General features: G+C 43.1%; 1 long non-coding RNA gene across 1 annotated transcript in view; it reads left to right on the forward strand.

Moving 5' to 3' along the window:
• LOC120395724 overlaps positions 1–26,026 on the forward strand; it is a 43,020-nt gene extending 16,994 nt beyond the window's left edge. Inside the window, exons 2-3 of the long non-coding RNA XR_005592754.1 lie at positions 5,447–5,654; positions 25,904–26,026. This is a non-coding gene — a long non-coding RNA (uncharacterized LOC120395724). The remainder of the gene's footprint in view (positions 1–5,446; positions 5,655–25,903) is intronic.
• The last annotated feature ends 527 nt before the right edge of the window (positions 26,027–26,553 follow it).

The following is a 26,553-nucleotide window of genomic DNA, read 5'->3' on the forward strand; positions in this document are numbered from 1 at the left end:
GGGCGAAAAAAGGGGGTCCGTGTGAGAGCCGAAATGTTTGCCAAAAACAAACACCAACAGGTCAACTTCAGCAGTCAAGACCAAACAGGAGAACCAGTCCAGGAGGAAAAACAGGGAAGAGAGTTCAGGAGATCTCGATCTCAAGGAGCATTTGAACTTGGCGCGGGGCACTGGACAGCGCACAAGCGCTGCATTGCACTGAGGAGAAGTTCTTGCATCCTCCTACAGTACAAAGTCTTTATCAGTGCTTGCTAAGACTCTTATGCTGCTGTGCTCGCTGTAAAGGAGCCTGCTGGCAAGCAGTAGAAACAAAGCAGAAAAGAGCAAAAGAAGGCCCCATCTCTGCTGCCTCCCGATGCACCCTGTTAAGCTTGTCTCTGGCCTCTGCCACGTGGCTGTGGCGACTGTTAAGCGAGGTCATTCTTATGCAAAAGTAAAACTCCGTTAAGCGAGGCTCAAAAGCTTGCAAAGTAAAAAAAACCATGCACCATAGTAACAGTACACTAACAACAGTAGTAGTAATTAACACTTCTACTTCCACACACAGCACTTCGCTCTTCGCACACAGAGAGAGTCAGGTACACACATGGAGCACAGACCAGGACCCAGAGCCCAGACCAGGACCCAGGACCCTCCTGCCCATACGTAGGGTCCCCTCCCCCTGAGGATGGATGACATGGTGCGCAACGGAGACCCAATAACCCACCTCTCCCAGCTCTCTCTTCCACCTCTTGCTGAGTGCTTCCAGCTGCTCTTGCTTTTTATTTTATCCCCAGATTGCTCCCATTGCTTTGCTGCTGTACCTGCTGTTTGTTTAGTTTTGTTTTTTTAAATATTTTATATATATTTATATTTTTTTTTTAATAAAAAAAAATTTAAAAAAAAATGTTTGTGTGTTTTTAGTGTTTTTAGCCCCCTCTTCCCCCTGATTCCGAGTCCTCCCGCGGGGGGGGGAGGTAGGGGGGATCTGTGAGGGTGATGAGGAGATCCTGCTCTGTCAGGAAAGGGGGGTGGGGAGTGGTTCGATGTCGCCTGCGCCTCCCCCTTCCTCACCCTCCCATCATGTCCATGGAGGAAGGGTCCTCGGACGTCATACTTCCATCCTCCAGTCCACTCACACACTGGTGGGGCACTGGCAGCAGACCAGACTATGGTGGCATGCAGTGCCTCGGGAGATGGGCATGGCTGGGTTGGGGCTCCGGCTGCTTGCTTGCTCGACTTTTTTGATACCCTTGTCTTAGGTCCTCACTTTCACGGCACACTGCATCCGCTATCATCTGTGCTTTATCCTTCTTCTTGGCTTAGCTTGAAAGGTTTTCTTCGTTCCGCTTTGTTGAGCGCGAGAGCACAGACACAGACTCCCCACGATCAGATCAGATCCTGGACTTCTCCAGTCCATGTCCTGGGGGTCTCTGGGGCCTCTCTGGGATTGCTCTCTCCTGCTGGCTGCTGCTCTTGAGCGCTGCGTGCGTGTGGGTGCGCGCGCCGCGAGCAGAACGTCGTCAGATTCAAATTCAACAAGACAAAAAATGAATTCAAAATTTTCGCGGTCATTTCTGTGTGGTGTGGCTGGCCAGAATCAAGCTCGGACTGCTGTCCAGAGAGCAACAGAGTGTGTGCACGGGGCTAGCTGCCCCGGAGCGTTACATTCACACCAAGCCCACACCAAGCCTAGCAGCTAATAGTAGCGTTATTACTCCTGCCGGGGTGGAGTACCATTTCGAACCAAAAAAAACCCTCTAGTTCAGTTAAATGGCTTTTCCTGTGGTGGGCGGTTGAGCGTTAGTTCAATATACGCTGATAAATTCGAATTAAAGTCCTAGTGTAGACCAGGCCTTAGATACAAATACAAGAGCACCACTGGCATATAGAGCATAATTTTATGCTCTGTTTGTTCCACCTTGATATCACAAATATGTTGATTTGCATGAATGGCAATGGTTAAATGTTCTAGAACTAAATCAAACAGAAGAGGAGAAAGGGGGCAGCCCTGCCTCGTACCTCTTTGTAATGGACATGGTAAAGAAATATCATCTTTGGTAAATACCCAGGAAGTCGGGGTAGAGTATAAAACCTTATTCCAAGCAATAAATTGATTTATTTTGCTAACACATGAAAAAGATAGCCCCAAACTACGTGGCCAAAGGCCTGTTCAGCATCTAAAGAAATGACAGCTAAGGGTTCTTTAGAATATCTCAAAGCAGCAATAATATCAATCAGTTGATGCAAATTATCTGAGGATATCAGTTCTGTGAGCTCTCCATTTCAGCATGGCAACCGATGAAGCGGTGGGAGCATTTGTTTTTTTAGTTCTAACTCCTGCTGGATAGAGTTAACAGATGATGTATCAAACAGCAGAGAGGTATTTAGTCTCCACATTGTAGCTGAGGGTGCACAACCTGGGGGCCTAAAAGACATCTGTGTAGAAGCATGGTCAGACATAACAATAGTACCAATGTCACAGTCAGTAACAGAATTGATCAAACCTTGTGACAGTAAGAAATAGTCCAATCTTGAATATGTTCAATGAGCTGCAGAAAAAGAACTATAGTGTCTGGCCATAGGATTACCCAATCTCCACTCATCTTGTAAGCCTCAGTCGGCCATGTATGTATGAAGTACGTGATGAGTATTAGTGTTTTTATATGGAGATGGAAAAGATTTATTAAGGACCAGGTCTAGAGTTTTGTTAAAGTCTCCAGAGGCTGGTGCCCTTGTCATTTATGCTCATTAAAAATTATGAGAAATTTGGGCTCATCCTGGTTTGGCCCACAGAGATTGGCAAAGATGATTATAGAATGGCCAATTTCAGCCTTAAGGGAAGTAAATCTGCCCTCACTGTCAGATCTTGTGCTCAGAATATTAAAATTCAACTTTTTATGTATTAAAATACAGACAGCCCTTGCTTCAGAATTAACGCAACTAGGAACTGGGAGGCCCACCCAATCTCTCTTTAGTTTACAAGCTTCATGTTCTGTCAGATGTGTCTCCTGGAACATGGCAATGTCAACATTCTCTTTTATAAAATATTGAATATAATTTTCTTTTAACAGAGTAATTAAAACCCTTTATATTCTAGGGGACACATTTAATTATCGGAGCCTTCATTGTTAAAATGTACCAGCTAAACTAGAAAGTTGCTCTGTGAATAAATACAAAATTGCAAATTTTCCTAAGCAGCACACAGCTCTTGCATATCTAAGCAACAAAAGTTATACAGTCCAGGGGTAGGTTGTCGCTTCCCAGGACATATTCTACAGGAGTGGGAAAGAAGCTCCCAGCATGACAGGGTGAGAAAGGGGAATTAAATAAGTGAAAAAAACAAAACAGAAAAAGATAGTGGAGAGAGAAATACATGTTCATACCATACAATCAAAAAGAAGAATCTGTTTAAACAGTCCAAAAATATACACTTAACACCCAAAGGGGGAGGCTGCATTTTGTGAAACTTGGAGATTTTCACAGTCCCTGGGGTCCCAATCATTAAAACTACAGTAATCATCTACTACCAATAGAAGCTTGATACTTTAGTCTATAAGGAAGCACCATCTAATGAAACAATGCCAAATATACATAATCACTAATCAAATGGTAGATTTTACATTGATGCTCTTTTTCTGTAAGTTAAGGCAATAGGAAGTAAATTGGTAATAACCCTTCTACCCCAGTGAGAGAGAAAAGAAAAGAAACTAAACTAACATATCAGTATCAACTAGCACCCATCAATTTGTTTAGACACACATATCACATCTCAGAGAACAATACATACATTCCATATGGTTGTATCATTCCATAGATAACTCCTTTTACAAGGGAGGAGGTTGCAGATTTTTTAAAGATATTATTCTGCTTCCTGGGAGGAATGGAATGATACTATCTTATCATTTTTAATATGGAGCATTGCAGAGTATTTAATACAATACTTCAAGTCCATCTTCCTGGCCAATTGTTCTGCTTGATTAAAAGCTGCATTCACTGCAACCATATCACGTTCATAATCTTGAACAAAGCAGTATTTTAAGTGCAGGTTCTCCCCAAAACAGTTTCTTTTCTTCCCTCTGGATTTCTGCAATATACATCCTTAGTGGTAAACTTCAGGAACTTCACAATCAATACTCTAGGCTGACTTCCTGGAGCTGGCTTGAGGGCAAGAGCCCAGTGTGCTTGCACTATATCAAAACAAGTATCAGAGGGGTAGCCGTGTTAGTCTGGATCTGTAAAAGCAACAAAGAATCCTGTGGCACCTTATAGACTAACAGACGTTTTGCAGCATGAGCTTTCGTGGGTGAATACCCACTTCTTCGGATGCAAGTCATCCGGATGCTTGCATCCGAAGAAGTGGGTATTCACCCACGAAAGCTCATGCTGCAAAACGTCTGTTATATCAAAACAAAAATCCAACAATAGATCCATCAATTTAGTTAGAAGTTTAGGGACAAATTCAGGGGGGTTATATTTCTCTATTCCCTCAGGAATACCCAAAATCTTGATGTTGTTCCCTTGTCATGAGCAGTTTGCTAGATCAATTAGCTTGGTTTTAGTAGTCTTTATACCATTACAGTTCTTCAGCACCTGTAAACTGTTCTCTTTAAAATCATCTTCCACTTCAGAAATTCTGTGTTCTGCTTCACTCATCCATCTGGATAGAGCTTGTAGCACGCTCAGAATCTCAATCATGGTGTTCTGTAGGATGGAAACTTTAGGTTTAATTTAATTACTATCTGCAGCCACCTATTTTATTACATCCATCAGCTGCTTTCCATCTGGCTCAGACACCATTTTGTTTGTAAAAGTCAGGGAGGCAGATCTCTGTTGTTGTTTTCTTAGTGCTTTTGGATTCAGAGAGGAAGATGCAGAGCTAGAGGGCATCCTGAGGGTTTCAGAAATCAGGTGCAATATTTCTTGGGGTTGGATGGTGCGGTTCAGGAGAGGATGTTTGGGGATTCCCGTGGGCCACTTCAGAGCTATCGCAACCTGCGTCCCCCTTGGTCGCTGCATTCTTTGGCATCCTGAAAAGTATGTCTTAGTATTTATCTTTTCATCATTGCATCCCATTCTTACAGGATGTGAAAGTGACAGTGAAAAATGGATGGTTTTATTGATAGTGAATAGTAAGATCTTAATCACAAATTCCACATCTCAAAAAGAATATCCTTCTACTGCAAAATAAAGGTGTGTGGCACTGCTGTGGTGATAGTCTTGAAAAAATTAGAGTATTAGGGAAATATTAAATCTCTTTTCCCAACGTGAAAATCCTTTGTAGAACTTGAATGCTACTCTTCATTTGTATATATTTCTTAAAATATGTTTGGGTAACCAACAGATTGATAAAGTGACAAAGTCTGTGACTTCTAGAATAGTCATTCAAGTCCTGATTGGTAATAGCCAAAAACTTACTATGTGATGGTTATTCAATGGTAGTAATATTTGTTTGGTTTCATTCCAGTAACCACTGGATTGGTGTCCACATCAGAACAATCACCACTGTAATTGGGACCCTGGTTTCCAGACTTACTGGAGAGGTCAAGGACTGAGTAGGCATGGACAGCATCTATCTTAAAGTCTCCAGGTGAAATCCTGACCCTTTTGAAGCCAATGGAGTCAGATCATCACTCTCCAGATCAGAACTGAGGCATATTAGCATGGCCATACAAGTAAGCTTGTTCAGTTGTTGCATGTGCTGTATCCACTCTGTGGAGAAATATAGGGCTTTGTCTCCAAGTCTATGAGACCAGCACATCCCCACTGTAGTCATGTGCCTTATAATCTGTTCTAAGGAACTTCAACTCTGATTCAGAAAGGCATTTAAGCAGCTACACATGTGCATAAGTCCCATTGACATTAATGGAATTTAAGCACATGCTTAAAGATAAGTACCTGCTTATGTGTTTTTCTGAATAATGGACCTTTGTGTCTATTAGTGTATTTCTGACCATGCTCAAACCTTTCCAAAGTTCCCTGAAGAAAATATTTGAGCTCATAAGTGCACTGAGGTTTTGTCAGATGTGTTTTAAATGCAAGATTGGTAGATTGCTTTCCCTTCTGTGTGCATGATTAATAAAAAATGAAAGTCTAAAATAACACTTATCATAGGTTAATAGCTACTAAAACTCACACCAATGCTATGAGGATAGATTCAGTACCTAGAGATGAGGAATTGAGAAGAGCTACCAGCCAGTTGGATTTTAAAAGCATCTAATACTGATACAAACAATGGTATTAGTATTTTTCAGTAGTATAGTGCTCTTTCAAAAATGTTATAATTGGTATAATAGGATATATAGTATTTATCACATTGCTAAAGACACTTTTTAAGTATTAAAAATGTTACTTGATGGATTTTTTAAATCAGGGAATTAACATTCTAGGCCATGCCAAAGTGTTGTCTAATATATTAATATCAACAAAAGTGTTGACACTTATCAGATGTCCTACTACTCACCAAGGCATGCATGATTTAGTAGTGTACGGGATAACTTCTCAAGAGTAAAGGATAACATAAGCGGGATGGGCGCTATAGGCACCATTTTCAAACTTGAGCACAGATATAGCTAGGAATCTAGTTCCATGTTTTGGTACTTAAATAACAGTGGCCTGATTTTTCAGAGGTCATAAGCAATCTGTCACTCCCAACTAAGTCAAGCATAGGCCTCTTGGGGCTAGTCTACACTTACCAGCCGGGTCGACACGGTGAGTTCGACTTCTCGGAGTTTGAACTATCGCGTCTAATGTGGACGCGATAGTTCGAACTCCGGAAGCACCGCGGTCGACTCCGGTACTCCACCACTGCAAACGGCGGTGGTGGAGTCGACCTTGGAGCCACGGACTTCAATTCCGCGGCGTCTGGACGGGTGAGTAGTTCAAACTAGGGTACTTTGAATTCAACTACGCTATTCACGTAGCTGAACTTGCGTACCCTAGTTCGACCCCGCTTCTTAGTGTGGACCAGCCCTTGGTTAGGAAACTTCATATGGATATTGAAACTGAACCCTGGGCACCCAAACTCAAACATGGTATGATCTGATTTTCAGAAGTGCTGAGTACCAGCAATTCCATTGACTTCAGTGTGAGCTTTTCAGTGGAGCTGAGCACCCAATTCAGATGGTAAACCTGAATCTCTAAGAAGAAAATTTCTAGTCCACTAAATTTACCTAGTTACAAAAATAAACAGGGTTTGGTGTTTACATTTATGGAAACAAACATTGAGCTGAGGAGAGTGAAAGGGATAAAAATTTCCAGACAGTATGACAAGATTCAATATGGTGCAGTAGTTGTATTGGTTTTGGCTTTCAATTGCTTGAGCTAGAAGTCCTGATGTTAAACAAACAGTCCATATGCCTCACTCTTTCTATTCATATATCTTTAGCCAAGAGTTAAGTCTTACAAAAGTTAGTTCTCAGAGGGGAAGCCCTCTGGATAGATTTTATTGTCCCTTTGTAAAGTTAAACATAAGAAGAAGTTGAGGCAAAACCAATGAGGCAAAGAAGATGAGCCGTTTATGCTGGAAAGTTTTACTAACCATCATTTTTGTAACCTAGAGAGAGCATCCCGTGGCATGTAAGTTTCTAAGTGAATTAATCTCCATCCATCCCATTTATAAAGAAGTAGCTGAGAGGAGAAGGAGGCTTGACCACACTCCAAAGGAATCTTTCCATGGTAGGAAAAGGCCCTCTATAGCAAATGGGTGGTTTCTTCCAAACAATCTCATACCCCCACCTACAGTGAATGAATGAAAAGGTCCAGACTTTTCTCTTAGCTGAACAATCTCCACTCTGTCATTGGAAAAATAACATCAATTCATTTCAATATTTGCAAATCCAGTTACTTTAGCCTCAGCTTTCAATGACTGGAGGCAATTGGGTTAAGAATCCAGGAATAGTTTTCTTTGCATCCTGGACCTCTCTTTACCTCTTCTCTTCTGTGCACTGTCACATCCACACATGCATGGAAATAGCCTGTCACACCACTGAAAGTCCTGAGATTTGGGTGACAGTCCTGAGTGTGTGAGAAATCCCCTGCAACATCCTGAGTCTCTTGTCAAATCCCTGAAGGTAAAGAACTATGCACTCCCAGATGTTTTCTTTTACAGTTTTGCACAGTCAGAACAGATGGTGTTCCCACTCATAATGATGCAGGGAATTTACACCAGCCAGCCGTAAGAGTTACATTAATTCCCACAGTTTGCATGGCTGCAAGTACCAACAGATTGATACTCAGTGGCCTAAAATCCAGTCCAGCAGAGCACACAAGGTGGGAAGTTCATTTCCATGAGCTCTTCTCTCCCCCACACAACTTGCCACCACAGACCTGTGAGTTAATTTTCTTGAATGCTTCAGACTTCCATTTAGCCAGCTCCCAGGGTGTCCTGGGCTCTGAGTATGCTATCAGTGGAGTCAAGCAATTCGATTATAGGTATAGAGAAATAAGACAGATTTTACTTTCTATAGTGGAGCTATACTGCTAAGAACCTGCTCTGTCATGCCTCTAGCTTCTTCTTTTTCAAGTCAATTCTAAAAATACACCTCTTCAACAGGCCTAGAAACCCTCATTCTCCCTTCTATATAGAGTTATCATAAGATGAGTGAGGTAATGCGAGTGTGAGGGTAACAAAGGTAAATATTACATTAAAAATATCATGGACCTAATTATTGTTAAGGCTACCATTTTGTCATGGAGGCCACAGAAACTGTGAATTAGAATTAAGTCCATGAAATGCCCCCAGATTGAGCGGCATTGTGACCTAGCACACAAGATCTGTAGATGGAGATAGAGGAGTGGAGACTCCAAACCTGAATGGAGTAGTGGCCACATGAGCCAGGTTGCAACACCCAGAGCAGGGAGCCCAGCCCAGTCCTCTGGGACAGGAGCCACCACTGCAGGGCAGGGTTCACTCTACAACCCCACCTCCCCATAGTTCCCCACTTTTCCACTTCCTGTGACATATTGTTGTTTTCCCATACCTCTGTCATGAAATGTATTAAAAATTGGCATGACAAAATCATAGTGCTAATTATTGTTGGTGATCACTTGTATTACTCTAATGCCCAACTGAGACGGGGGCCCCCCACTGTGCTCAGCTCTGTTCTACCCACCATGAGAGACATGAGAGTCCTACTGGCCCTGAAGAACTTACAGTCTAAAAAGAGAAGACAAAGGGCAGGAAGGTAAACGGATGCAGAATAGGGAAGTAACTTGCCCGAAGTCCCACTCACAGTTCAAGTCAGTGGCAGAACTGGGACTCCCAGTCCAGTGGCCTATCCATTAGACCAAGCTGTCTACCCTAATGTGACTTTTGCCTAACTGCAGCAGCTTTTGTTACTCTCTTTTTGACTCTCTTTTTGTTTGTTTCAAATGTATATTCTTTGGGGCTGGGACCATGTTACTGTTTTTGGTCCTTGAAGCACCTAGCATGATAAAAAATCTATAGCAGTGTAGCAAGGTCTCAGTTGGTCTGCTGAGCCTCTGGGGGGTAGTGGGGAGCTACTGCCTTGCCGAAAGGCCTTGGTCACACCTCTCCATCAACGAGGAATTAGCAGAGGGAGGTGTGTCGTCGCAGTTGGCGCAACACAGGAGTACCGGCCAGAGTTCATGGCACACCCCTCAGGCAGGGAAGCACCAGTAAGAGTCTGTGGCGCGCCTCTCAGGCAGGGGAGCGCCAGCCAGAGTCCTTAGCTCTTTATTGGGGTTCTGCCACCCCAAAGCGGGGTGGCAGGGGTAGGGGAACACAGGCCCACCCAACTCCACTGCATTCCAGCCCAGAGCCCTGACAGTGGTGGGAGGAGAGGGTCCCGCCACTGGGTCAGCAGGGATCTGTCCGCCACACGCTGACCAAACACTAACTCACCACACTGTCCAGTTCCACCCCTGGGCTACTTCCTACCCAGTCTCTCGAGTGGGTCCCTCTGGTTCCTAAACTAGTCGGGGTATTCAGTCCCCGGTAGCTCCAGCTCACCCTCAACATTGGGCTCACTTAGGCTCCAGTTGCTGCCCGGCTCCTCCAGTTTCTCAGGGTACTCTGCGGCCAGCAGTCCTGGTAGCCCGAGTCCTTCCTCTGGGTCAGGCTTCCCCTGGTCCAGGGTGTCCCCTGGTTCAGCAGCAGGGTCTACAGGGAACAGCCGGAAGCCTGTGTCTGTCTCCCTCCCTGGTGCTGCCCTGACTGAGCTAAGGGCCCCGCCCCTTGTACTTCCTGTTCTATCCCTCCCCTTCTGGGGGATGGAGTAAGCTTGGCCTGGCTCCGCCCACTCAGGCTGAGAGAGTGGCTCTTTACCCTCTGGTTGAGAGGGAGGCCATCCTGACTCCCTACAAGTGGTAATAAGAAGAAACACATTTTCAATAAACATTAAAACAAAACTCTGTCTTTTTGTTTATCCTTGATAGTTGGAAGTATTTCAAATTGCATAAGTAAAAGAGAATAATCTGTCACCTGCTTAGATAGCTACTTAGAAGCTGCTTAGATGGACTGATTTAAATAACAAAAGGTGCAAGAAGCTTTTTCAGCCTAATGTGGTGAAATAGGTATAAATCAGGGAATGGCAACCTTTGGCACGTGGCCCATCAGGGAAATCCGCTGGTGGGCTGGGACGGTTTGTTTACCTGCAGTGTCTGCAGGTTAGGCTGATCGCAGCTCCCACTGGCCACAGTTCGCCGTTCCAGGCCAATGCGGGCGGCGGGAAGCGGTGTGGGCTGAGGTATATGTGCACCACCACTTCCCACAGCCCCCGTTGGACTGGAACGGCAAACTGTGGCCAGTGGAAGATGTGATCAGCCAAACCTGTGGATGCTGCAGGTAAGCAAACCGTCCCAGCCTGACAGCAGATTTCCCTGACGGGCTGCGTGCCAAAGGTTTTTGATCCCTGGTATAAATCATTTACTATGAAACAGTGCAATGGAAAGCTGATAAAAGCCTGGCCACAGAATGCTATTTAAAATATATATAGTCTAGTTTTAGAACAGATTTCACTTTATTATTCATGCTTTTATGCTCTGGTATAAAGAATTATAACAGATCTTATTCTCTCTTTTATATTTTGACACAATATATGCTTGCAGTACTTTTATTCTTTGCAGGTAAGTAGTCATTTTAGGGTTGTGATTATTGGCAAATTCACTATTTAGTATTTTCTGCTTTGGAGTGTAATTATATGGTTTTTACATTTAAACATTTATTAAGAGGATTGCAGCGAATTTCCCTCAGGATTACATAATTTAAGCTATTTTAAAGTATATACAGATATCATACATAGAAAATATTTTTAAAATATTCCTTTGCGTCCCCCACTGTGTTATAGAAATACGTAACTGGAGACAGAGAGCAATTAGTGCACTCAGCTGCACCTTATAGGGTGGGCCAGGCCCAATTAAAGATGGGTCCCAGCTGAGAGGGCCAGCAGTCACTAATAAAGAAAGGAGTTCAGGGCAGTAGGAAGGAAGATGGCCCAGGTGGAGAGTAGGCCTTGGGATCCTCTGCCAAGAAGGGAACTCTGGAAATGGCCAGAAGAGATATTGGGAAGATGTGTGGAGCAAGCTTTGTGGAAAGGGCAGGAACCTGACCTCCAGGGAGCAAATCTAGGAGGTGTTGCCCATTACAAGAGCTGGAAAGAACTCTGCAGAACATGTAAAGGGCGCAGGGGGGAAAAAGCCTAGAGACAGGCATGACATCCCCCAGGATACAATCTGAACCACTGTGCCCCCTTAACTCTCCAGACCAGGGTGTCTCTTACACTGCTTTGGTAGTGAAAAGCAGCCTCTCCAAGCTCTGCCCACACAGCCTTTATTATGTGAAAAAAAATCCAGCAAAGTTATATGAATTCTCTCCCAGTCACTCATGAACTATGTACAGCGTGATACTCGAAAATTCTTAAAACCAGCCTTGCACCTCAGAAATGTGCATCTTGTACCATCCAGCACACTACTGAACAGAGCAAGCTCATTAATAGTTTGTCATTTTATCAAAGAAAATGATTATGCCGTAGCCTTTGTTTACCTGAGTTGAGATTCTCCAAACACTGAGTTGAGATTCTTCAACCGAAACACACTGGTTTAGCTAAGACAGTAAAACAAGTTTATTAACTATAGAAAGATAGATTTTAAGTGATTATAAGTGATAAATCCATAAAAGTCAAAACAGTTACAAAAGAATTAAAAAGATAAAACAGCAAACTAATTCCTAAACTTTACCAAGCTGAAGAAGATTTGAAAGCAAAAGGATTTATCTCACCCCAAAACTTTCAGCAGTCCATGCTAATCGGAAAGCCTTCCAGTTAGTACCACTTCCCCCCAGTTCAATGATGGTTCTTTGTGTTTCAAATGATCTTGCTGCTGTGACTAGAGATGGTGGAGGAGAGGTAATCTGTGTGTTCTCCCTTCTTATATTCCAGCCCCTGAGGTTAGGCAGTTCCATTGCATAATGCTCTGCAATCAGTCCTTCATATGAATTGTAAATTTTTTTGTTATCCTTCCCCCCATTTCTGTTGAATTTCCAATTAAACAGGTAATTGCTCCAGCATTTTGTTGGCAAGCCAGTGTGCCTTCACTTCTGAGAAATTGGCTTGTGAGTGTCCCCCAGAATTACAGCACATTTCAGTAACAATCATTCTGTAAAATCTCATAGTTTTACACACAGTGTTGTTACACACATTTTTACAAGACAATGATATTCAGCAGATTGAGTTTTCAAATGAAACCTCATAAGGCATACTTTGTACAAAATATCCCATAACTATATAAAAGTGTTGAATACAGGGGCCTAATGGGTGTTACATGGTATACAGTGTATCACAACAGGTCAAGATAGAAAGTAGTCTAGGGAGACATCAAGGAGTCTGAAGGGGCAGACCTGACTCATCTCTACAGGTTTCTGGAGTAGAACCCAGAGTAGAGGAAGAGTCTGTGTTGCCCTACCAGCCACTAAGGAAAGTGTCATGGAGCTCCTCTCCCCTTCCTCCTCGATACAATAGGTATGGAGTATTAGAAGCATTGAGGTAAGCTCCGTGTCTTTCCACATCCCTATGGGCTATGAGGCTGCCTTAAGATGTCAGGCAAAGCCATCCAAAGGCTTAGACAGGGGCTTAGAGCTAAGAAATGCTAGTTATCAACACCCTAGATGTATTCTAAGGCTTCCAGAAAATGACTTGGTTCAGCTTATAAATGAAATAACTTGTCTGCATCCAGAGCGGAGGGGCACATGTGGAATGAAAGTGGCACCATCCCACAGCTGTCCTTAGCCAAGGCCAGAAAGGCTCACTTATTCCCAGATGAATGATGCTATCAGTGGCGATGCGTAAGCATATGTGCCATCTCAGCTCTTCCACCAGTGAGCAAGGCTGCTTGGGTTCAGCCCCAATAGCCTAATGGATAAATCAGTGGCCTCCTAAAATAAGGATTGTGGATTTAATCCCACTTGGGGTTCTTTGTGCTTCTTCATTGTGCTCACTGCCCTTCCCTTGGGAAGACAAGGCATTTGTCAAGCCCCTGGTATGGCTTGGAAGATACCTTATATACACACCCTATAAAAGAAGCACCCGCCCTCAGAGACTCTTGCAGGAAAGGTGGGCCTCTCCTGCCTCCAAGGACTGAAGACAAAGTGGGCTGTTTGTCTCTCTTGATTCACCATGGAAAGATGGTCCTAAGGAAGGCAGGACTTGGAAGAAGACCTAATTCAGGAAGCCCTTGCAAGTAGACAGCACTCCAAGGTGTCACAGGAGAAGCAAAGGGCCTTGGCCAAATCCAGAGGTCTGTCTGTTACTTTTGGAAATCTTAAGGCAAGCATGCAAAGGGGATGGTTCATAGACAGTAGGATTCAAACCTACACAGGAATTGCCCAGTGGAGTTCTACTCTGTTGCCATAGCTTCTCAGCCACAACTACATTGCAACATTTGTGAGAGATCCTACAAGGCCTGACCCTTTGACTGTGAAGCAAAGCACTTTCTCCCCCTCGTCCAGCATCATATCTCAGTTTCTTTCTATATCCCCAGAGTGGATAAGACTGCCCTAAGGTAGCAGGTGAAGCCATCCCAAGACAAAGGCCAGAGCCTTAGATCCAAGAAGAGCTAGCAATAGATATCCTAGAAGTATGCCCTGGCTCATCTTGAAAATGAAAGAGCTTGTCTGGGTTGAAGGTGGCAGCATCTCGCAGTTGTCCTTGGAGAAGTCTGGAAAAGCTTGCTCCTGCCCTCTCCAGCTGAATGAGACCATCAGTGGTGTTGCAGCAGCTGGTATGTGATCTTAGCTCTTTCACAGGTGGGGGCAGCATCTTCCAATTCAGCAGCAGTGTCCTAAAGAGTAGGTATAGGTGGTCTAAATCAGGAATTGTGGGTTCAAATCCCAGCTGGGGTGCTCATTTTAGCCTCTCCCTTGTTCTCTTTGCCCTTCCCTGGGGAAAATAAGGCATTTGGTAAGCTCCTGTTGCTGGCATGGCTTGGCAGGCACCTGCCGTCCCCTAGAAAAGTAGAAGTCTGCCTTGGAGTCTCTGCAGGTGGGGCTCTCCCACCTCCATGGGCTGCTGACAAGGGGGGCTGTCTGGCTCTCTTGAGTTGTCAGGGAAAGACGGCCCCAAAGAAGGCAGGACATGGAGGAAGACCAAACAGTGACCACCACCCTCTTCTACTTCAGGAAACCCTGCCTGGCAAGTACAAAATTGGAAGCAAGTGGCTCTGCAAGGCACCACAGGAGCAACAAAGGGTCCTAACAAATGAAACTGAGGTCCAGAGGCCTGTATGCTATTTTTTGGAAAGCTCAAGGCCAGCAAAAGTAGAGCACACAAAGTGGAAAGCCCATAGTCATAAGGATTCAAAGCTGTGTGGCTATTGTTCAGTAGATTTATAGTCTATCACCATAACCTCTCAGCCCTGACTACCCAAGTGCAACTGAGCTACAGCCTACGTGAGAGAATCTGCAAGACCTGACCCTCTCTATCCAAGCAGCTTGCTCTCCCCCTCTTGCAGTGTCTCACCTCGGTGTCTTTCTATATCCCCAGAATGGATGAGGCTGCCTTAAGATGACAGGCAAAGTCATCCCAAGAGAAAGACCAGAGCCTTAGATCCGAGAAAAGATAGTCATCAACACCCTAGAAATATGGCAAGGCTTCCAGAAAATGACCTGGTTTAGTTTGCAAATGAAAGAACTTGTCTGTATCCAGAGCGGAGGGACATGCATGGACTGAAGTGGCAGTATCCCACAACTGTCCTTGGTCAAGATATCAACCCCAGTGGCCTAATAGACAAGCTATTGGCCTTCTAAGCCAAGATTTGTGGGTTTAAGTCCCATCTGGGGTACTCTTCTCTGAGCTTCTGCATTAGCCTTCCCTGAGGAAGTCAAGGTACTTAACCACCCCTCTGCCGTTAGCATAGATCAAGAGGTCCCTGCTCTCCCCTGGGAAAATAGAAAGCTGCCTCAGAAACTTGGTCTTCTCTAAGCAGGGTCTCTTCTTTTCTTGCTCTCTCACCTCTGTGGGCTTCAGAGAAGGTGCACTGTCTGGCTCTCTTGGGTCATCAAGGAAAGATGGCCCCACGGATGGCAGGGATGTACAGACCACTGGGCCAGGGGCGAAGCCACTGGTGGGCCTGGATGGAATGCAGCCCCTCTCACTTAGCATCCAGGTCCACCAAATCCAAAGTGCTGCCAAAAGGAGCAGCAGCCAAAGCAGCCAGCAGCCTCACTGGACTGTGTCCACCCTTGACTCAGTGTCCACCCTTCCAGCAGCTATGCTCTACCAGCTCCCCAGCCTGCCCCAGCCCACCAGCCAGCCCAGCCAGCAGCAGAAGTGTGGTGGGGGGGGGGGCACCAGGGCTATGAAGAGGGCATGGGGGGGGGGGAGGGGCTGAGCGAGTCAGCACAGTCTGTCCCATCCATCCATCTCAAAGTCCCCCACCCCCAATTTCACTTCTAGCTATGCCACTGCACTGGGCTGAGAGTTGGAAACCAAAGATCTGACTGAAGGCCATTGGACTATTTGTTGGTAGGACTTTCTGTTACCCTGGTAGGGCTGGGACACAAGAAAGAGTGGACCATTGCAAGGTCGGAGTGGCTGTCAGCACCAGAGGAGGAGAACCTGCCTCTTCTGCCATGAGGGGGCACACCAGCTGGTGAATCATTCTTCTACACCATCCAGTGATGTGTAGCTAGGCTGACAAATAGCACATTGAATGCTGCTCAGCAGAATGGAGAGCTGAGAGTAGACAGTTATGGGCAAGGACACTAAACTTGCAAAAAGTACCATTGATTCTTTAAAGTGCATGCTATACAGCAAAGAGAGAACTTGGATTTTAAGATACCCACACAATAAAGTTTTGAGAATTCAATATATTTAAACTTGGGACTGTAGGAAATAAGGCTGACTTGACCCAGACAGGCTTGGAACATCAGGTTCCAAACTAAGTATTTCAGACTAATGCTTAGATGCTTAATACAACACTGGAGAGGATTACATATCTGGAAATTATACCATCATGGCACCTATTCTGAATAGAAGATTAATGACTAATTTTGAGAGTAACATTTTAAGTTAGTCCTGCATTTTAACATAATTGTGCAAACATTGTATCTATAAATTGTTAACATTGTTTAGCTATGCACATATAAATTATTATAATTCAGAGTTCAATTCATTAATGTAATCAGGTTTACTGCTTACTCATGACAGCATGAGATAATCAGAAAGGAAACCCATCCTTGAAAGATAATTACACTTTTAGAATTAAAATCATACTGTTCATTTTGCCATAAATCACTGTCAGCTATCTAGCTATATCTCTTCAGGAAATGGCTCATGCCTTTTATATGACTAGCTAGGCTGAATGCTTAAAAATGGTAAACTGACAAAAACATTGCAAAGTTTGATTCATTGTAGTTATTCCAAAAGACTGATGGAAGGAAGTAATAGTTTTATATTCTTACAAGCAATATCTAGGTGAAAATTATACCATGCTGATTTCAAACCATTCTGAAGGCAGTGATGATTGTGGTATTCTTATTTAACTTGTGAAAAAAAAGAGATTAGTTTACAGCTAGGTAGAAAAAGGCTTTTGATATCTCAGATACAGGCAATCGGATGATTAATAAAAAATGAAAGTCTAAAATAACACTCATTAAAATTTTAGCTTAAGAAATTGGGTTAAAAGTGACTTAGGTATTTGAGACCTAAATCTCATTGAAAGTCAATGGGACAGAGGTACTTAAGTCATTTGGTACTTTTGAGAATTGTACCCCAGCTTATTAAAATCTGGCCTTTTCTTTTTCCATCCCCAAATTGTGGTCACAATATTGCATTCACACTAATGGATGCCACTAATTTTTACAAAATGCTAAGGGCCTATCCTCTGGAAAAAGAGACCCCTTCAATATGTTTCAAGTTGGCCATTGAAAAAAATCAAGACACACAAACTTAGTAGTCATTTTGAAAATCTTGACCATATTATCTAATTATACATTTCTATGCATAGATACATTAAATATATTATATACACATCCCACTGTATATTGCATTTTCCATTTCACACAGAAAATGGCTTTTGTCAGCTTTCTCTAAATAAACATATGTTCTGTATGGATTCTACTCTCTCCTAAGCCATACAAGAAGTTGACTTATATTTTACTGAACCAACATTGTCCTCTTCCTTCGCTCTCTGTTCTAGCCAGTGAAATACAGCTTGCTTAGAAATCATGCTGCTATTGGCTCTCCATCACAGAACATGCTTGCACACTGCTCTGGGGGTGAACTATGAAGTGAAAGTTATGCTACATTAAATTCCATGTGTTTTCTCTTGGAAATCTGCTGTAGTTAGAGTGGAGCGTGCCACCTGGGTTAGCTGGTCCCTTCCTACTTCTAAACCACAGATATCCCAGCCACAAAATATGCCTCAGAAGAGGCTCTTGCAGGCGATGGAAAGGTGGAAGCATGTCATGAAGCAGCTGCTCACCTTTTCTGCATTCACTGCAGATTTTCTGACTGCTTTTTCTCCACTCTGGTCTATCTGAGTGGAGGGAAGCATGCAGCCCTAGCTTATTGTCTTGCATGAGATGATGCAGCATAAAAGAATCTGCTGTGACAGAAATGAAGCTGGGTTGGAAGTCAAATTACTTCTGGGGTGGTCATGTTAGTTGAATATTTTTGTCCGCATATGTAACACCGACAGACTCCAGTTGTCAGCAGGCAGGATTGAACCTGGGACCTTTGCTAAATGCATGAGTTTCTACTGCATGAGCTAAAAATGCCAGGGCAGACTCATTAAGATCTCTTGGAGTGGTCTCAATGCCACTAGATAGGACAGAGCACCACACCCAGGAGGTGTGTGGGTTACACATGGGTAAGAGATCATGTTCTAAAGCTGGGGCTGGTGCGAACTGCATTAACAGAAGGATATAAATGAGTGGAGTGCAGATTTATACTTTTAAATCAAATTGATAAGTGCCTGATTATTATTTATGACTATACAAGATGTGGTCTTGAGATCAACTTGTATGTATTTCAGAATGCTGAATTGTAAATGGTAAAATTGAAAATGGTAAAATTGACACAGAAAGATAATAAAAAGGCTACTGTAGAAGAGGGAGATCTTTACAGGTCTCTGCATACATGTGTACATGTTTTAAACTGTTATGTCATATATCAGCATTTAATTTCATATTAATAGAGAATGGTGAGCATTAATTTTAAGACCATTCTTGCAGATCTGCTGTGTGTCAGGGCAAGTGGGAAGCTGCTTCCCACAAGAAAAAACATGACTGTATTCCAATTCCTTGCCTTTACATTATAAGTAAAAACCAATACAGTATAGAGAAATTGCTTTTTCTGAATGTCAACAGGACAAGAATACAATGAAGTAAAATTGCTATAGTGAAGAATTTTGGATGAAAGAGCCCTTTACTTCTGCAAGATTCAAAACATAGCAAGGAACAGTATTACATTTACCAGTACAGAAATATCCACATAAAATCTTATCTTATTGCAGACTTTAAAAGCTAGCTATTATTTATAGCTGTCCATTAGGACTGAGGACCTACTTGATGTGCATATGTTACATATCTCTCAGCTTTGATTTAGCTGGTTTAAACTGAAGTTTACCATACATGTAAAAATGCTCTTCCTCTTTTAAAAAAATAATAATGTATGCCCCTTTTCCCGTCTTGTGAAATGTGACCAGTTTCCCGAAATTTTAAGATGATTTTATGAAGCCGGGGAACTAAATCTGGGCATCCATTCTTTAACATTTCAGCAGAACTGCTCTCAAGGACAGGTGATTTGCCATTTCATAATTCTTGACCATAAGTATCATTACCTTTAATGTCACTGGCAAAATATTCACACCAATGCTTAAGTTGAGCACCAATATCCTGGCAGTATTTTTCATTTTTGTCCTTCCTTGGTGGTGTCTGTTACAGCTGCCTCCCTGCTGCATTCCTTTTTTTGTTTTCCTCTCTGTGTGGCCGCCCCTCCCGGCCATGGGGCTAGCAAGAGTCATGGCCTGGCCCTGCTCAGTGGAATGGCCTTTGCAGACTAACCGGAGCCATTGCTCTGCTCAGGTGGGGGTGGGCCCCTGCCTCCTTTGTTCAGACCTGGGCTCGGTGTAGGGGGCACTGCCCAAGAATGCAAGACCTTATATGGCCACATAGCTGAGCATGTAAGTCATGCCTGTGACTTAGGACTAGCCCGGACATGTCTGTGCACACCTGAAGACTTTTCCCTGCTTTCTCTCCTCCCCTCTAAGAAGGGGAACCAATCAATGTTACTTGCGGGAAACTGCCTAAGTCTGCCTATATAACCAGACATTTTCTAAGAAGACCTCGGAGAAGGTCCTTGCCTTGCCACCTGGTCTGATCAGCTAGGGGTCTTTGGGAGGCCCTCTCCCCGCTCTCGTTTGTTTTTTGAGCGTACCCCCGTTTTTAAACTCCCCTCCCACGAGCAACGAATTTTGCCTGGAGATCTCCTGATTATTGTGAACGAATTGAGTCCTCTCTGCATCCTCTGATGCTGAAACTGCTGTGCCTGCCTCTGCTGTTGTCCTGGGGATTGGTAAGAACTCTCTCTTGCAGACCCTCCCTGTTCTAGCTGCTGGCTTTTCTTTCCCCAACAGACAGACCCAAGTTAACTCCTTGGTCTGCATCGGTAATCTTTTTCTGGTTCTGCAGCTCCTTTGCTGCTAGAAATAAACCTGTGCCTCCCTGGATTCTATCCTGGGCAGCTCACTTGCAGTTGCTCCACTGCTGCAGCCACACCCTTGGAGAACCACCCCTAGTATAAGGTGCACTCATTAGGTTAAATTAGGTTTAGCATTATACTCTGTAAATTAGGCTTAGAGAATTGTTGCATTGTGTTTTGTTACTTGCTAATTTGTGTAGTCTTGGCTAAGTTAGATCATAGATAAGATTTTGCTGTGTTTTGTATAATTGTGGTTAAGTCTGTCTTTCCACTGAACCCCCCCCCCCCCCAGCTTCTTTGTGTCTCTCTGACTCCTTACAGTCTGTCTGTTCTCTGTGTCTCTCTAAGTTTAAATCTCCCTCTGCTCCACCACGTGCTCCTCTCCCCCCATCCCAATCTGGCATAAAACCCCATTGGTTACTTTTTTCCTCTCTGATACACCTCACATTCTATATTTACACCACTGTGACACATTTTTACCTAAAATTGTTTGTTATTTAACATATTTTTCCATAACTGTTATTTGATTATATGCTGCTGTGATACACCTTTTTTACATAGAAATTGTTAGCTACCTGTTACATTTATACCTCAGTGTTAATTGTTTACCAACTGCATTGTGCCCCACTATTGAAACCCCCTATACTGTTCACCAAAAGAAACCCCTCCCCAATTGTCTACCTTAACAAACCCCACACCCCTCACTATTGAATTCTCCCTGTTTTTGCATTTTCTTAATAAAGTTTATTTTGCACCCCACCTGTGTGGTAATTGCTCCCCAAGATCCCATATACCTGCTGGCAGGGACAGGTGGAATCTGTGAGAATGGACATCCGATTAGGACATTCAAAGGCTCAGATGTATTTCTGGTCATGCCTTTCAGAGACTTCCTCAATGTGCTGTGCCATACTAACCCACCACTGATTAGGGTCATTCCAACAGCCCCTCTTAACTGCTCATTCAAGACATTTATTGCCCATTTCCTCAATTGCCCATTTACTCCTCTCTTCACTAACTCACCTGTGACCATCCATTCAACACTGTCTCTTTCTCTCCCCTCACCCTAGTTTTGATGGTATCATCTGTAATCCAGATTTGCTTTTTCATGCTCCTTAATCCTCCTTGTTCCCTAACAATCTCTGTAACAGAATCCTGAAATAAAGTCCACTCTTCCTATGCATAAGACAGCTAGTCATCCAAAATAGAATATCTATTGGCAATCCCCACCTCATAAATGTTAGCGATTGCTTCATCATGAAGCATTTTGATGCAGTAGATACTAGTCCAGCATTTCTCAAATGCAGCCACCAGGGGCTTTTCTTGTGGCGACAGAGTCCTGGGCTGTAATCAGGGGAGGGAAGGAGTGGCCCCTTTTCCAGGGCTACCAGTGGGGGTTGGGCCTTGCCCCCCTATGGAGACACAAATGCTGGAGGTGCAGGTAGCTGGTGAATTCCTCACTTCGCTGGGGTGTGGGGAGCAGGCTTCGGCCACAGGGCTTCAGGCTTCATCCATGCAATAGCAGGCTCTTGTTCCAGTCTCTGGTCCCAGGCTCATCACCCATGCCATCATCCCTGGGCCCTGCGGCCTCCCTGCCCACCTCCCCATCCAGGGCTTAAATTGTCCCAGAGCTTGCTGGGGCTGAGTAAGTCTGCTGTGAAAAGTGATATTAACAAATATCTCTTTTCACAGCAGCAGACTTATTATCTAGCAAGTTGGTTTAAAAAAAAAAGCAACCAAAAAAGCAAAAGAAACAACAAAAAGACAAGAACATGCAAAGCACCCTATATGTGTTTCTATTCTGTTTAGGTCCAGTAAAGAGTAGAGACCACTGTACATTATTTTTATTACTAAGTCTGAAAAACCCCTACATAAATAAATTATAATGATTTGGACATGTATATGTGCATATTTACTTGTTTTTCCTAAAGTAAATTAAGTAGTTTTGGAAAAATTGTCAGCACGGCCACCACCAAGAGCTGGTGGCCGCACTCTGAGGCCACAAAAAATTGTGTTGTGAGAACCCCTGTACTAGTCTATGAAACTTTATTAAATGGAACATCATTGTTGCTATTAGGAGTCAATGTTCAGATTATGGAGCAAGATCAAAACTAAAGTTTCCAAACTAAAATGTGATGCATTGTTGCCCCAGGGATACTGAAATGTACACTTGTGGCAATTCCTGTGCTGAAACCGAGCATCTTTCCTGACTCTGAATTCAAAGCCATGAATGGTCTCTTGGAGTTTGCTGCCTAACTGACAAATCCCCTCACCATTAGGTTATGGAGTCTCTCTGGCCTAGTGAATATTTAAATATTTTATACAAAGTGGGACTTCAACCGTGGAGCTAGAAACCTATCCCAGCCTATTCTATAGCCCAGTGGTTAGGGCACTCATGAGAGATATGTGAGTTCAAGACACTGCTCTGAGAGGAGTGGGGATTTAAACCTGGGTCTCCCCCTCTAACTTGAGATGTGGTCTCCAGGAGCAACAGAATTTTAGGCACCTTCAGGGGTAGGCAGCAGCTGAGCAGGAGTTTTGAGGTTTTAACTTTTGGACTTAGGTGCCTAAAGTGGCGGTTAAGCACAGAAAACTCTTTGTAAATCTAGCCCAAAGTAATCTGCAATAGTTAGTAAAATGTTGACTACATTTTTTTTTCTGAAGACATACATTTTTTCTTAAAACTCTTAAGGATGAATTTTCAAACTCAGTCAGTGTTGGCCTAATGCAACACTCATTGAAGTAAGTGGTAAAACTCCCCTTTTAACATCCAATGGGAGCAGAGTTAGGCCAATGAAGAGCACTTTAAAAATTCCTGACCTTATTTTGAAACAATAGTTGTCGCCACATTTCAATATCTATAAAAGGCTTTTTCTTCTACCTCCTGCCGTCCTCATCCCCAAACCTCATGAAGTTGATCCATGCTGAGTGATTTGCAAATATAACTCCTTCCCTATAATCACATTACATCCCATCAGAGTATTTCACGCTATTCATATATGGTCCTAACTCACACATATAGCAGCAAAGTGGCCAAGTCACAATCTAATAGGATTATCTTTCATGGAGTGTTTGGATGTTATCTCATTAATATTTTAATCATAGTGTATATTTTAGCTGTTACTAATGGTTCTGAATAAACAATGTACTGTACCTTCAAGATAAAAGATGGAGGCAATGTATAGCCTGGAGTAACTGGATGTAAACAATTCAGCAAGAGTCAGTTGCAAAACCATTCAGTGAAGTTTATAGAGTACTTGATGGGGTTCTGTTTATACAAATTGATTTTATTGTTGTTTCTTAATTTACAGATTATATATGCCTATGTTGTTGTTTTCAAAAACGATCCACCAATCTGTTGATCAGATTTAAAGATGGGGAGGCAAGAAGAAGCTGTGTTAAGGCTGTATTCTTACCTGACTCCAAAGCACACATTTTCCATGAGAGATGGTTTGAAGGAGCCAAGTCCCTTGCCCTAGCCAGTCCAGCTCTACTCGTAAATTACACAGCAACAGGGATCTCATTGAATCCCTTTTTAAATCAACAGGATTTTTTCCACTGGAGTTAGAACAGGCCCCAACAAATCTTTGGGCTTTGCTCTCTCTCTCTCTCTCTCTCTCTCAGGTTTACCCAGTGAATCCAAATGGCTGTGGAGCCATTGGTTACACCCATGTCCCTTCTCTGACCCCTCTGCCTCCAATGCTATCCCTTTGCTCTTTGGTGTGGAGAGAAAAGACTTCTAAAACTCTAAAGGAGCAGCACACAAAAAACTAAACCAAAATAGTTACATGGTGACATGCATTGCACTAGTGAATAATTTTGTAAAAGTCATGATGTTTTAGTAACCTGAGGCCTCCGCACAGTGCTGAGAAGTGGAAGCATTATATCAGTAATAATGTTAGACTCTGTAGGTTAGACTGAAGCTACATTACATTACAATCCCAGCCTTCATAAATACATTACTACTCTCAACCAGATGATGGCTACCTAATTCAAAACAGATCTATAATTCATTAAGTAACTCAACTAATTACCCAGAGCTTTCTCTGTTTCACATGGGGCTGCATGTGAGATACTTTATAATGCAATTTAGATGAAACTATCATAACCAGCCCCAATAACTAAACAGAACAGGAATGGAATACCAACATTAATAATGTGTGCTTTCATTTCCAAAAGCACTGAATTTTCACTATTGGTTTCACATGTCAGATCAATAAACCATGTGTCAGTGAAGAACTGGCTGACAACATTTTGCACTTTCCAGAGATATTTGAGTCCAAATAATATACGTATGTCAAAGACAGAGAATATGCTGTCACTGGCACATCTTTGGTAGTTTCAAAATATTTTGCTTTCATTGTAAAATATTTGTATGTTTCATCTAATATAGGACTTAGGTAAATTTCAATTCAGAGTCTGGTGTTTTAACGGGGCATTTCTGAAACTGTAGTTTCACTATCATCCATAGATGCCATGGATAGCAAATAATGTGTTCATGTCTGCACAGGTTGGTGGTGGGGATAGGAAGAGTTTGATCAAAGAGAAATATGGTCCTGGGCAGCATATTGCAGTGCTTGTTTTCAGATAAGGGATTTTAGCATAATTCAGGCATGGTAACAAGAAGGCATGACACAGGCCAGAGAACTTCCCCGAAATAATTCCTAGAGCATATCTTTTAGAAAAATGTCTCATCGGTAATGGAGAATTCACTACAACCCTTGGCAAATTGTTCCAATGGTTAATTACTCTTACATTAAAAATTACCCCTTATTTCCTGACGCTACCCTTTTTGGGTGGCAAGGCTATTGGCACCATGATGGAGAAACATCTCTTGCAATGTCTGGAGTCTTCTGTTACCTTAGATCCATCAATGTAATTGAAAGCCTTAATATGGTATTAAAGACTTCACTAGTTTCATTGGCATTATGATCTCCTCTCAGACTGAGGTGGCAGAGCTGCTGTCATTGGCTCTTGTCATAGTCTAAGAGCTCCCAGGTGTTGAGGTCAACATTGCCAGATTGAAGGTTGGCCTTGAGAGTGTCTTTGTAATGTTTTCTTGGTTTGCCCCTAAAACGAGTGCCTGTCTGCAATTCTCCATAAAAGACTGCCTTTAGTATTCTACTCTCATGTATATGGACCACATAATTTCAGCAAAGAATAAGGACCATAGACCATCCCAAAGGTTGTTTGAATTGGTACTAGGGTGTGCATGACTAGTTGACCTCTCTTGTCCTTGTTGTCCATTTCGTCCAGTAGGGGAGAAGGTGGCAGTAGGTGTGTCAGCTGACAAACGAAGATGCAGCAGTTTGTGAGGTGCAAGTGAAGTAGTTTAGACAGTCTCATGCAGAACCCTTAAAGGCCAAAGTGACCACAGCCAACTGCCTGGGCTGTGCAGCTGTGCCAAAGCTTGCTTGCTATTGCCACTGTAGACTGAAGCAGAGAGCCATTGTTCCACTGAGGTTCATTGCCCATGATTGGCTAGCAGGCTGGACAGCCCATTTTGAATACAGAGTATATCTTCTCCTAGACAAACTCCCTGCCGGGGCTAAGGAGTCTGGTCAACCACAATAATGGACTGATTTTTTTCTGGTCCCTAACCTCTAACCTGTCTGGCTGGAGTGGCCATACCAGGGGTTAAACTCCTGCCGGGATAGCTATCAGGGTCATTGGAACTCACAAACTTGCTCATCGAGTCAAGGTGCAGCCCCCAGGGAAGGAGACAGCATTGTAGATAGCTTATTTTCCAACACAAACATTTTCTCTTGCAGATGAATGTGCAATCTATTGCCATCAATACATGGGGAGACACAGCTTTATAAAGCCTTCTCAACTGACCCAGATGTTGCAGTACCTCCATGCTGGATTGGCTTGCTAAATGATGCATCAAGAAGGAGATAAAATGTTTAGGATGTATCAACGTACACCAAAATAAATCAAAAACAGCCCAACAACTTATAGGTAGAGCTTGTTGAGACGGTGCAAAATTATTAGGAATTGCAATGATTGATTTGGATAAATGTGGCAAGCATGAGTTTGGTATGGCTTGGTATGTCTGAACCTACTAGAGGATTCTGGGAGCAGGATCCTCTTAGCATTAGACAAATGGAGTGGAATACTACTGAAGGTACTGAAACTGCACTGGAATGGTTAATAATGGCTCGATGGGCGTGTGTGTTTTAACCCCGAATTTTGGAATATATCAGCAGAGAACCTGCTCAAAAAGTGAAAAACACATAAGATCATGTGATCAGTGAGCTTGGTGACATGGCTGACATGGGTCAGAATTACCCTTTTTGGATAACCTCACGCTAAGAGCTTGAGTGAATGATTTATGAGAGGATAAACTATGGATGAGCTTTGTTCTGTCTGTGTGTCCGCTTTGCAATCCCTTCCAAAATTATGAAGTAAACCAGTAATA

The sequence above is a fragment of the Mauremys reevesii genome, linkage group 1 (genome assembly GCF_016161935.1).
Source record: "Mauremys reevesii isolate NIE-2019 linkage group 1, ASM1616193v1, whole genome shotgun sequence".
NCBI lineage: Eukaryota > Metazoa > Chordata > Testudines > Geoemydidae > Mauremys > Mauremys reevesii.